We start from the raw sequence: 13,209 nt of genomic DNA on the forward strand, positions 1-13,209 counted from the left end.
GGGTCAAACTTAAGCTCTGATACCAACTGTAACACCCCAGATTTTCAAGACATTTAAAACTTATAAAATAAAGGTGAAATCCCATTAAATCCCAAAACATAATACAAGAGTATGGGGTGCTATGCCACACCTGAGCTAGAGAACTCAGGTGCACAGGCTAACTAACTAATATCCTCAATAATGTAAAGGCATAAGCATGGCACGCAGGCCGAAAAGGGAAACTATCTACTTCTACGTTCCAAGTTCTAGCGCGCTCCAGTGACTTATTCTTTTGTGCCTGAAAGCCAAATATATCTGTTCAGCGAGAGATGCTGGTAACCCACTCCAACGCGTTGAAATGCAATACATATAGAGATATATATAGATATACGAAAACCATTTTGAGCATGAAGATATATCCTACGAACTCTAGCTTTAAAACCGGGAATTACTCGACAGATAAGGCCAGACACGAGCAACAGTTATAACAACATATGCAGTTCACAACAGATAAGGCAGATAAGGCAAAGCATAAACAATAGTCACAACCCAACATAAACAATCCCCAACATAAATCCCATAGTCACATCCCCCAAGACACTCATGATCACCACTCATCCATATCACAACACATAGCACACTTTGTTGGCGCCACAGGACCAATCGCATGCCCATACATGAGGGTCAGCGCATATAGCTCTGACACGGCCCCGCAGCACCCTGCCCCGTATCGCAACACGGAGGGGTCGATCGCAACCGACCGATGAACCGCAGCTCATCATAGTGTTTGATCGCAACCAAACAGTGGACCGCAGCCCAAGAGAATGTCATCTGACCGCAGCCAGGAAAAAAGACGAACCGCAGCTCGTATAGAAACGTTTGATCGCAACCAAACGGTGGACCGCAGCCCAAGAGTATCAATCTGATCGCAGCCAGCTTCTGAACCGCAGCTCAGGATAACCAATCCGATCGCAACCGAATTGGGGTAACACACACACATAACACATAGCAAGCACATGCAACCCACATTACACATTGGGAAGGGGGAGGAAGCGTATAACAAAACCTATGCGTGATCCATCACATACTAAGAATAGTCCTAAGGGGTTCATACTTCTTCCACCTAGGTCAACGGGATACCAATTCAACTAGCATGCAATATAATAGACTCGTAAACCTATGAACGGTACCCGAAATATCAAACTAGACATAGGCACGATAAACGGAGTCCGTTGGGACACCACGGGGAACGGGGGAACATCAAACGGGGAAGCCGGGATCCCGAGGTGGGATAATTTCCAGCGGGTAGCCGGTGGGTGGGGGGGCCACCCGCCGGCTGCCTGCCGGATAATACTGTTCCGGGCAGCGGGTCGCCGGCGGGCAGCTGCCCGCCCGCCAGCTACCCGCTGCCGGGCGGTGTTTCTCGGCCGTGGGTAGGTGGCGGGTCCCCTACCCCCCACTGACTCTTTTCATCACTTTACGCCCCAGGAACCGTTGCGGAACCCGAAACCATGCTTAGACACTTTACAACGCAATTAACGACAACACGTAGACAATTAACGAATCAAATACAAGAAACGGACGGCACATAACCTATCATGCTTTTCTAAATATAATCAACACCCAAACATGCGATTTCCCCACCCGATAATCCAAGAATAAGATCATACGATACAACCTAGGGTTCTAATCACTTTTATATCAACAAGTATACGGTTCGTCTTCTAATTGCAAGTTTCGGTAAGAATAACACATAAACATCAAGAGCATCACACAATTATCAAGAACAACACATAATCATCAAGAACTCTATATAATCATCAAGAATTCCATAATCATCAAGAATCTTCCAATATCAAGATCATCAAGATCCCTCATGGGATCATCACATCAAACATCAATAATAATCATCATATCTCGCCAATACACAATAATATGGGGGAAACCCTAAGGGGGAATCATAGCTATGAAAATAGGTTTTGTTGAGACATGGGTTACCTCTTAGCCTTAATTAATTCCTTGGCTATGAAGGGTCTTTCTTTAAGCTTTCTTGCTTTCTTGATTTCTTCTAAGGAAATTCTTGGAGCTCTTTTGGGATGGTGAGTCGTTTATTGTGATGGGGGGTTCTAGGTGCCTCTTAAGTTCCCTATTTATATATTTAGGAGTCCTAATTAGGAACTAATATTATAGGCTTGCTAATTCTATTCCTTTTGGGACTAAGGATTGGGTTCCATGGTCCATCGTGGACCATATTAATTAATTAAAGAGAATCCTAATCATAATCTGAATAGTAAAAGACCTACTTCCTTTATTCCTAATAGATAACTAGGTCTAGGATTCCTAATCAGAATCTGAATAGTAAAAGGTTTACTTTCTTTATTCCTAATAGGCTTAAGGCTCTAATTTAGGCAAGGGCCCACGGTTCATGGTGGGCCTTATTAATTAATTAAAGGGAAACCTAACCGAATTAAATCATATTTAATTATTATTAACGGGATTAATTAAATAATTAATCCGGGATTGAAGGCCGTAACACGGGGTGTTACATTTATCAAGTGAGAATAATAGATTTTGAGCTAAATCTATCTTCATTATCATCACGAGAGATATGAAAGATTAATCCGATTCACACACTTTGTAGAATGGATCAGCCTAGCAGTCAAAAACAGTTAACCCAGTTAGGCAACGTGTTTTAATACCAAAGGTTGGTATAAACTGACTCAAATAGGCTACAGGCTCTGATACCAATTGTTGATCTCAAAAGAGGTAAGGTGAAAATCTAGAGAGGGGGGGGGGGGGTGAATAGACTTTCAAACTTTTTCGCACAGCACAACAATTGCTAAGACAGAGATAAACCAAAACTCTTAACTAGATAGTTACAGTATGGTGCACAGCGGAAATAAATAAACATAAAGTGTGTGTGAGATTGTGTGAGCAGTATATCTCGTGTAGAGCGAATATATAAAGAGCAGTAAGTAAAGAAAGCAGTAAAGAACACAAGACAATTATAGTGGTTCGCGAGGTGGTGTAATCCTCCTACTCCACTTGCTCTTATCTCCAAGAGCAATTCACTATATCTACCACTCCTTGGTTCCAAGATACAATGAATTTCCGTGATCTAGTGCTTTGATCACAAAGCCCGCACTAATCACGCCCAGTGACACCACACTGCTGCTTCGGGTTTCATGTCGCCGCGCTACTATCCCAGGATTTCACGACTCCGCGTTACTTTCCCCCCGTCTTCCACACTCCGGTAGAAACGTATCCCGTGATCTAGTGCTTTGATCACAAAGCTCGCACTAATCACGCCCAGTGCCTCCGATACTGCTGCTTCGGATCTCACAGCTCCGTGTGACAATCCAGGATTTCACAGCTCCGTGCTACTTTCCTCCCTTCTCTTGTTTTGCTCCAAAACAAATGTTGTCTTGCTTCCAACTTCTGAGACTCTGTAGTAGATCTTCAATGATGCGCAGGTCTCTTTGTGAAGATAAAGACTCTGGAATGATTTCTCTTGAATGCTCTGAGTGTTTTCTCTCTTTGAGTGTATCAAGTAAAGCACTTGATTTTTATGCTCTGCTTTGCTCTGTTTTAAGAACTCTCAGAATATTTTTCTCTTGAAGCTCTCTGAGTTCTTTTTCTTTTCTCACTTCTCACTTGAAGATTTTTGGTATGCTCTATACCAAATGAGATTTTTGCTCTATGCTCTTTTAAGCTTAATTGCTCTATTCGATCTCCTTGATGAGTTCGAATTTTCTGCTTTCGTGAGTTTGTTTTCAGCTCTATTGCTCTTCAAGTCTTCATATCTTCATCATTTTATAGCTGGTAATGAGAATCTGTCCTTTGGAAAGAGAGGCTCTCATTTTTGAAATCTTGTATGTTTTTGTCAGAGATCTTATCTTATCTTCTGCAAAGATGTCAGAAAGAGATAAGCTAGCCGTTTGATGGATCTTCATCTCCATGTAAATGAGCTCCCAAACTTCATCTGATATTCCTCTGGTTTTACGTTGAGTGGAAATATCTGTGTGTTAGAACGGCTTCTCTGATTAGCTCTGAAGTGGTCCTTGTATCTTTGGGATTTAAAATATTCTTCAATTTAATCCCATACTAGTTAAACTAGTATTTTTCCTGTGAGAATATTTTTTACTGTAAGTTCATCTTCATCTTCTTCATTCTCACGTCTGGGTGTTCTCAGACTTCAAACTAGTTGTGAACTTCCACCCAATTTGAATTTCTCCTTTGTAATTGACACTCAATTGCAATTGACTTGTAATTGGCACCAAATTTGAATTTCTCCTTTGTAATTGGCTCCCAATTGACATTTGAATTTCTCCTTTGTAATTGGCTCCCAATTGACTTTGACTTGCAATTGGCTCCCAATCAACTCCTGGTGCTTTCAATTGCTTCCCAATTTGAATTGTTGGATTGGCTCCCAATTGACTTTGACTGGCTCCCAATTGACATTTGAATTTCTCCTTTGTAATTGGCTCCCAATTGACTTTGACTTGCAATTGGCTCCCAATCTACTCCTGGTGCTTTCAATTGCTTCCCAATTTGAATTGTTGAATTGGCTCCCAATTGACTTTGACTTGCAATTGGCTCCCAATCTACCCCTGGTGCTTTCAATTGCTTCCCAATTTGAATTTGCTTCCCAATTTGAATTGTTGAATTGGCTCCCAATTGACTTGCTTTCAATTGCTTCCCAATTTGAATTGTTGAATTGGCTCCCAATTGACTTTGACTTGCAATTGGCTCCCAATCTACTCCTGGTGTTTTCAATTGCTTTGAATTGGCTCCCGAGCCAATTGACTTTGACTTGCAATTGGCTCCCAATCTACTCCTCCTGGTGCTTTCAATTGCTTCCCATTTGAATTGGTGCTTTCAATTGCTTCCCAATTTGAATTGACTCCCGAGCCAATTGACTTTGACTTGCAATTGGCTCCCAATCTACTCCTCCTGGTGCTTCAATTGGGAATTGCTTCCCAATTTGAATTGGTGCTTTCAATTGCTTCCCAATTTGAATTGGCTCCCGAGCCAATTGACTTTGACTTGCAATTGGCTCCCATTGGTGTAACACCCCGTGTTACGGCCCTTAATCCCGAATTAATTATTTAATTAATTCCATTAATAATAATTAAAAAGGATTTAATTTGATTAGAAATCCCTTTAATTAATTAAACGTGGTCCACCACGGATCATGGACCCTTGCCTAAACTAGAGTCATAAGCCTATTAGGAATAAAGAAAGTATACCTTTACTATTCAGATTATGGTTAGGATTCTCTTTAATTAATTAATATGGTCCACCATGGTCCATGGGCCCTTATCCCTAAAGCCAACCCCTTAGTTCTATAAGGAATAGAATTAGTAAACCCATGCCACTTAGACCATAATTAGGACTCTTAGTTATATAAATAGGGACATAGAAGGCACCTAGAACACACACCACAAATAATCACTCACCACACAAGAAAGTTCCAAGAACTCCCGTAGTAGAAATCTAGAAAGGAGAAATCTTAAAGAAAGACCCTTCATAGCCAAGGAAATTAATTAAGGCTAAGAGGTAACCCATGTCTCAACAAAACCTATTTTCATAGCTATGATTTCCCCCGTAGGATTTCCCCATATTATTGTGTATTGATGATTTGTGATATTATTATTGATGATTGGTGGGGTGATTCCATGGGTGATCTTGATGATGGAAGGTTCTTGATAATTATGGTGTTCGTGATGATTATATGACGTTCTTGATGATTATATGATGTTCTTGGTGATTGTAGGATGTTCTTGATGTTTATGTGATATTCTTACCGAATCTTGATATTAGAAGATGAATTGTGCCCTTGTTGATTTAAAAGTGATTAGAACCCTAGGTTGTATCGTATGGAATATGTCTTGGTATTTGGGTGGGAATTCCCATGATTGGGTGTTTATTATGTTTAGAAGAGCATGATAGGTTATGTGCCATATGTTTCTCGATCTTTGATCCGTTAATTGTCTACGTGTGTTGTCGATTGCGTTTGAAAGTGTCTAAGCATGGTTTCGGGTTCCACAAAGGTTCCCGGGGCGTTTTTGTGATGAAAGAGTCAATGGGGGGTAGGGGACCTGCCACCTACCCGCGGCCTTCTTGGGCAACGCCGGCAGCGGGCAGCCGGCGGGCGGGCAGCAGCCCGCCGGGCACCCGCTGCCCGAAGTTGCTAGCCCACCGGCGGGTGATCCCTCACCCACCGGCTACCCGCTGGTTTGGACCCCAATTTGGGATTTCGGCTTCCCCGTTTGATGTTCCCCCGACCCCCATGGTGTCCCAACGGACTCCGTCTATCGTGCCTATGTCTAGTTTGATTTTCGGGTACCGTTCGTAGGTCGTATGAGTCTTATATATTGCATGCTAGTTGAATTGGTATCCCGTTGACCTAGGTGAAAGAAGTATGAACCCCTTAGGAATATTCTTAGTATGTGAAGGATCACGCATAGGTTTTGTTATACGTTTTCTCCCCCTTCCCAATGTGTTAATGTGGGTTGCATGTGCTTGCTGTGTGTTATGTGTGCATGTTACCCCGACTTGGTTGAGATCAATCGGGCTATACGGGCAGTCGGGTGGGCTGAGAACCATTCCGGTTGTTAACCAGGCTGGTAGAGACCGGTCAGGTATATAAATATTATATAGGACTAAGATCCACTATACGGGCAATTGAATGGGTTGAGAACCATCCCAACTGTTAACCAGGCTGGTAGAGACCGGTCAGGTATATAAAGATGATGTATAGGACTGAAGGTCCACATGGGTCTCGGTGATATGACCCACCGACCGGGATGCGCCAGGGGGTATGGGGCCAACAAGCCGAGGAAGGTTATAGTCCACCGACCTGAGTAATCAGGCGGTGTGTAGGGCTACGACTGGCTGCGATCCACCAAGTGGTGGGACATCGGTATGCAGGACCGTAGTCTCCGAGGATCTTTGCCCACCGACTGAGTTTAGCTCAGCGGTGTGTCGGGCTTGATCCGCTACGGCCCGCCGATTGTGCGCACCAACGGTGTGTAGGGTCGTAAGCCCCCCTTGTAAAGGGGATCACGGTCCACCGACTGGGCGCGTCAGCGGTGTGTCGGATCGTGGTCCGACGTTGAGTTCGTCAGCGGTTCTCCAAGGGTTGGTTGTGATCAACTCCCCTCGTACTGCGGTACTGAGGTAGGGTGCTGCGGGGCCGTGTTAATGCTATAGGCATTAACCCTCATGTTCGGGGCATGCGATTGGTCCCGTGGCGCCATCGATAATTATGTGATATAAATGATGATTGAATGATGATGTGTTTGAATTGAAAAGTGATCTGTGACCTTAGATGCGTATTCCTTATGATGTTATCTCTACTTAACCGTTTATCATTGATTAATGTGCTTGTCCCTATTTGCTGAGTCTATTCCCGGTTTTAAAGCTAGAGTCTCCTAAGCATATATCTTCCTGCTTCAAAATGGTTTTCCTATATCTATATCTATATATATACCTATATTGTATTTCAACGCGTTGGAGTGGGTTACCAGCATCTCTCGCTGAACAGATATATTTGGCTTTCAGGCACAGAGAAGTAGACACTAGAGCGCGCTAGAGATTTGGAGCGTAGAGTAGATAGTTTCCCTTTCGGCCTACGTGCCATGCTCATGTATTTACATTATTGAGGATATTAGTTAGTTAGCCTGTGCACCTGAGTTCTCTAGCTCAGGTGTGGCATAGCACCCCGTACTCTATTATATTATGTTTGGGATTTAATGAGAATTTACCTTTATTTTATAAGTCTTAAAAGTTTCAAAATTTCGGGGTGTTACAGTTGGCTCCCAATATACTCCTCCTGGTGCTTTCAATTGCTTCCCAATTTGAATACTCCTCCTGGTGCTTTCAATTGCTTCCCAATTTGAATTGTGACTTCTCCTGGTATTGAATTTTATCTCAATTCAATTTGATCTCCATGTCTTCTTTGAATCGGTCCCCAACTTGAAATTGCATCCCATAGTTGTTCCCCATCCCCAACTTGAAATTGCATCCCATACTACAACTTCAATTGGCTCCCAATTCATAGTTGTTCCCCATCCCCAACTTGAAATTGCATCCCATACTACAACTTCAATTGGCTCCCAATTTCAATTCTACATTGGCTTTGAATTGGTTCCCAAGCGCAATTGCTTCTCAATTGCCAAATTTTACCTTGTAAAATTATTGATGGTGAGATTCAAACTTGAGCCATTTCGCATAACATATCAAGCATCATCCACTTCATCCGTACAACTATTGATTAAATCTCCAATCATCTTTGATGTACTCATTTCTTTCCATAGATGCTTGATCTTCAAGTCAAATTCATGCAATCTTCCAATCTTAATTTTCTTCTCGAAAATTCTTCTGGGATACCTTCTTGTAGCATTGACGAGATTTTCATAACATTCAACTTCTTCTTCAATTTGCCATTTTCTCCTGACAAATTCTTGATTTTCGGCTTTATATCTTCTTCTTCTATTTTTATGCATCTTCCTCTGTTTTTCTCGTTTCCAATTTAAATAATTTTTCGATCATGGTCTAAGACTCTACTAGACCTAAGAAATAAAATTGGGGGATCTACAAATACATATTTGGCATATCAAAACCATTACACTTTATTCCTAACATGTCATTTTATTTATTTTTGAAATAATTTTTTTTATTTATTAATAACAAAACATATTATTTTAAAAAAATTGTTAATTCATTAATGATGACAAATGGACGGCATCTGGCAGCCTTCATTATGGACCACACATGTGTCCCCCCCACTACCTTGCTTCCAGCGCACTCTCATGCATAAGTGGAGTTTCCTGCACTTTAATACACTAGATCTTGATTGGTTTGGTGGTTTGGGACTTGTGTTGTTATGCTTAAGGTTGTGGGTTTGATACCCCTAGTAATAATTCTAATAATATTTTGCTCCAGGCTTCCTTCTTTTCTTAGCCCAATAGAATTCCACTATTCTTATTGGGCCAACGCCTCACCCATAAAGATGGACACCCCGCTTAGGCGGTTGGACCAAGACTTTTCAAATAAAATGGACCCCAACAGTCTCATATCCCCATTATCATTGTTAATTATTAGTTGGTAAATTGAGATTAATATTTGGCATCCCATAATTACAGTTTTGCCTTTATTGTAACTAGTATTTTCACCCGTGCGTTGCACGGAATGAATTTGTTATAATATATTAAGAATATTTGGGTCGTTATACAATTACTTAAATTATAACATCAAATATTATATAGTGCAATTGAAGATATGATTTGGATCGTTTATGTTTGTTGATGCTATCATTACTTGATAATTGCTCAAATTAATAGCTAATGTATAGATGTACGCATGCAGTGCTGTAACTTTAGAGATTTTATATATCATTGTTTAAGATTTTTATAAATTAGGCAAATGTGATCTACCAATCTTGTGATGATGAGCCGCGTCCCATTACAAATACCAAGAGAGTGGACTATGTTCCGCAATAACATAACAGGTGCACCGACCTTTAATGTCAATGAACGATGAATGATTAGGAAGACCCGACAATCTCAAACTATTTAAGAATTCAGGAGTGTGTACTTCTGATAGATTTTTATTGTTTGATTATGTCTTACACAAAGAGTTACAAATTAAATATGTTTGTCCTTCTGCAGTATTCATGTCGCATATGTACTGATTAGTTTGATCAACGACATCTAAAGTCGGTGAGAGGATCGCTCGGCCTTCTAGTTGTGACTCATCAAGCATGTCATATCTCGAGCTTGGGAAGGTGCTTTCCACTATAGTTGCTATGGGATCGTGTCCACACTTCAACAAAAACTGTGCCAGAATATCGATCTCAAATGAACTGCCGTTTACAACCCCTGCAATCCCATATCCGATGTCTGCAATCCATTTTGAAAACCAATCAACCGTTTGTCTATCTTACTCTGAAACTAAGGTCCGTAGTTTCAAGTTATTTGTGAACCTTAATACTTTGCAATTTGTCCACAAGTATGAAGAATTAATAGTTGCTCCGACAACTACTGGTCTTGCTGTTTTTGGAATAACAGGTAGGATATGTCTAAATTGCCACCCAGAACTATTATCTTTCCACCAAATGTCTATTCAGCACTACCCGGTATGACGAACCTCAATATATCACTCATGATTTTATCCAAAGCCTCAAAACAGTGTTTGTGTGTCATCAGTGCTTCATCACATATTATCAATTTACTCATTATTATAAGCTCAGCAAGATCAATGCATTGCGATATATTGCACATGAAATCTTCGTTCAAAGGGAGTGGTATAGAAAATCTGGAATGCGATGTCCTGCCCTCCCAGCAAGAGCAAAGAAGCTATTTCACTGGAAGCAACATTCAAAACAATATCACCGCAACTCATTTTCTATATATATATATATATATATATATATATATATATATATATATATATATATATATATATATATATATATATATATATATATATATATATATATATATATATATATATATGGAAAAACGCTCATATGTGGTCATGTCATTAGGTGTGGTCGTGTGGTCGTATCTGTGTCGTTGAATCAGTTTAATCTAAAGGTTGTGGAAATTATGAGGATTTTCGCGCGTTTTAGTAAGTGGGGGTGTTATGGTAATTACAGTGACCATTTATAGCGGGCGGGTTCCAAAATACACCAACAGTGTTGACAACATACACCAATAGTGTAATAAAACACACCACAGTGAAACACACCAATGGTGTATTCCCGTGTTATGGTAATTACAGTGGCCATTTATAGCGGTCGAGTTCCAGAATACACCAACAGTATTGACAATATGCACCAATAGTATAATAAAACACACAACAATGTGATTTTCCTTATTCCGGTGTTTTATGACAAGTTTACCCTTACAGTTCGCTGGGTAGGAGAATGTGCGCGAAAATACTGAAAAAATCTTGATTAATATGATTCATTAGATCTATCTAATCTAATGGTCTATAATTGACCATATGACTACACCTAACAACCTGGCCACATGTGATCACTCCCCTATATATATATATATATATATATATATATATATATATATATATATATATATATATATATATATATATATATATATGATCATATGAGAACATGTGCTTAGGTGAGAACGTGAGAACACATCATGTGCATCCATCTAATTTTTTTTAATGGTCTAGATTACAATATTAGAATAGAATTTTAACCCAGAATTATAGTACGAAAGAGAAAGTAGAAAACGCTATATTTTATTAGGAAGAGAGATTTTTAGGAATTGGACGGGAAGTTAAAGTTCAGGATTTTGTTTTTATACATAGTATAGATTATAATACGAATTGTATTATTACACAATTTAACAATATTAGAATAGAATTTTAACCTAGAATTATAGTACGAATGAGAAAGTAGAAAACAATATATTTTATTAGGAAGAGAGATTTTTTAGGAATTGGGCAGGAAGTTAAAGTTCAGGATTTTGTTTTTATATATAGTATAGATTATAATACGAATTGTATTACACAATTTTACAATATTAGAATAGAATTTTAACCCAGAATTATAGTATGAATGAGAAAGTAGAAAACAATATATTTTATTAGGAAGAGAGATTTTTTAGGAATTGGGCGGGAAGTTAAAGTTCAGGATTTTGTTTTTATATATAGTATAGATAGTATAGATTATAATACGAATTGTATTACACAATTTTACAATATTAGAATAGAATTTTAACCCAGAATTATAGTACAAATGAGAAAGTAGAAAACAATATATTTATTAGGAAGAGAGATTTTTTAGGAATTGGGCGGAAAGTTAAAGTTCAGGATTTTGTTTTTATATATACTATAGATAGTATAGATTATAATACGAATTGTATTACACAATTTTACAATATTAGAATAGAATTTTAACCCAGAATTATAGTACAAATGAGAAAGTAGAAAACAATATATTTATTAGGAAGAGAGATTTTTTAGGAATTGGGCGGGAAGTTAAAGTTCAGGATTTTGTTTTTATATATAGTATAGATTATAATACGAATTGTATTACACAATTTTACAATATTAGAATAGAATTTTAACCCAGAATTATAGTACGAATGAGAAAGTAGAAAACAATATATTTTATTAGGAAGAGAGATTTTTTAGGAATTGGGCGGGAAATTAAAGTTCAGGATTTTGTTTTTATATATAGTATAGATAGTATAGATTATAATACAAATTGTATTGCACAATTTTATAATATTAGAATAGAATTTTAACCCAGAATTATAGTACAAATGAGAAAGTAGAAAACAATATATTTTATTAGGAAGAGAGATTTTTTAGAAATTGGGCAGGAAGTTAATGTTCAGGATTTTGTTTTTATATATAGTATAGATTATAATACGAATTGAATTACACAATTTAATAATATTAGAATAGAATTTTAACCTAGAATTATAGTACAAATGAGAAAGTAGGAAACAATATATTTTATTAGGAAGAAAAATTTTTAGGAATTGGGCGGGAAGTTAAAATTCAGGATTTTGTTTTTATATATAGTATAGATTATAATACGAATTGTATTACACAATTTTACAATATTAGAATAGAATTTTAACCCATAATTAAAGTAAGAATGAGAAAGTCTATTACACAATTTTACAATATTAGAATAGAATTTTAATCCAGAATTAAAGTAAGAATGAGAAAGTAGAAAACAATATATTTTATTGGGAAGAGAGATTTTTTAGGAATTGGGCGGGAAGTTAAAATTCTAGGATTTTTTTTATTATATATAGTATAGATGTACAAAGGGAATTGTATTACACTATTTTAAAATTTTAGAATAGAATTTTTATCCAGAATTATTGTACGAATGGGAAAGTAGAAATCAATATATTTTTTTGGGAAGAGAGATTTTTTAGGCATTGGGCGGGAAGTTAAAATTCCAGGATTTTGTTATTATATATAGTATTGATTATTATGAATTGGCATTATTAATTACTGTTATTAAGTTTAGGCGCTAATATCATTTTATCATCTTTCATAATGATTATCATTTCATGGTAATCTGCTATATTTGGTACATTGGTATGATTACCTTCTTCATTTTACATAACTATTAATGTTGGTAATTAAGTCCTACCAATATAGTTTTAAGTACCCTTGGACGTTGAATCGAGTTTATTGACACCGACAGTGAAGATGGGGAGAATTCTG

This window comes from Ipomoea nil, unplaced genomic scaffold (assembly GCF_001879475.1).
Source record: "Ipomoea nil cultivar Tokyo-kokei standard unplaced genomic scaffold, Asagao_1.1 scaffold0117, whole genome shotgun sequence".
NCBI classification, from domain to species: domain Eukaryota; kingdom Viridiplantae; phylum Streptophyta; class Magnoliopsida; order Solanales; family Convolvulaceae; genus Ipomoea; species Ipomoea nil.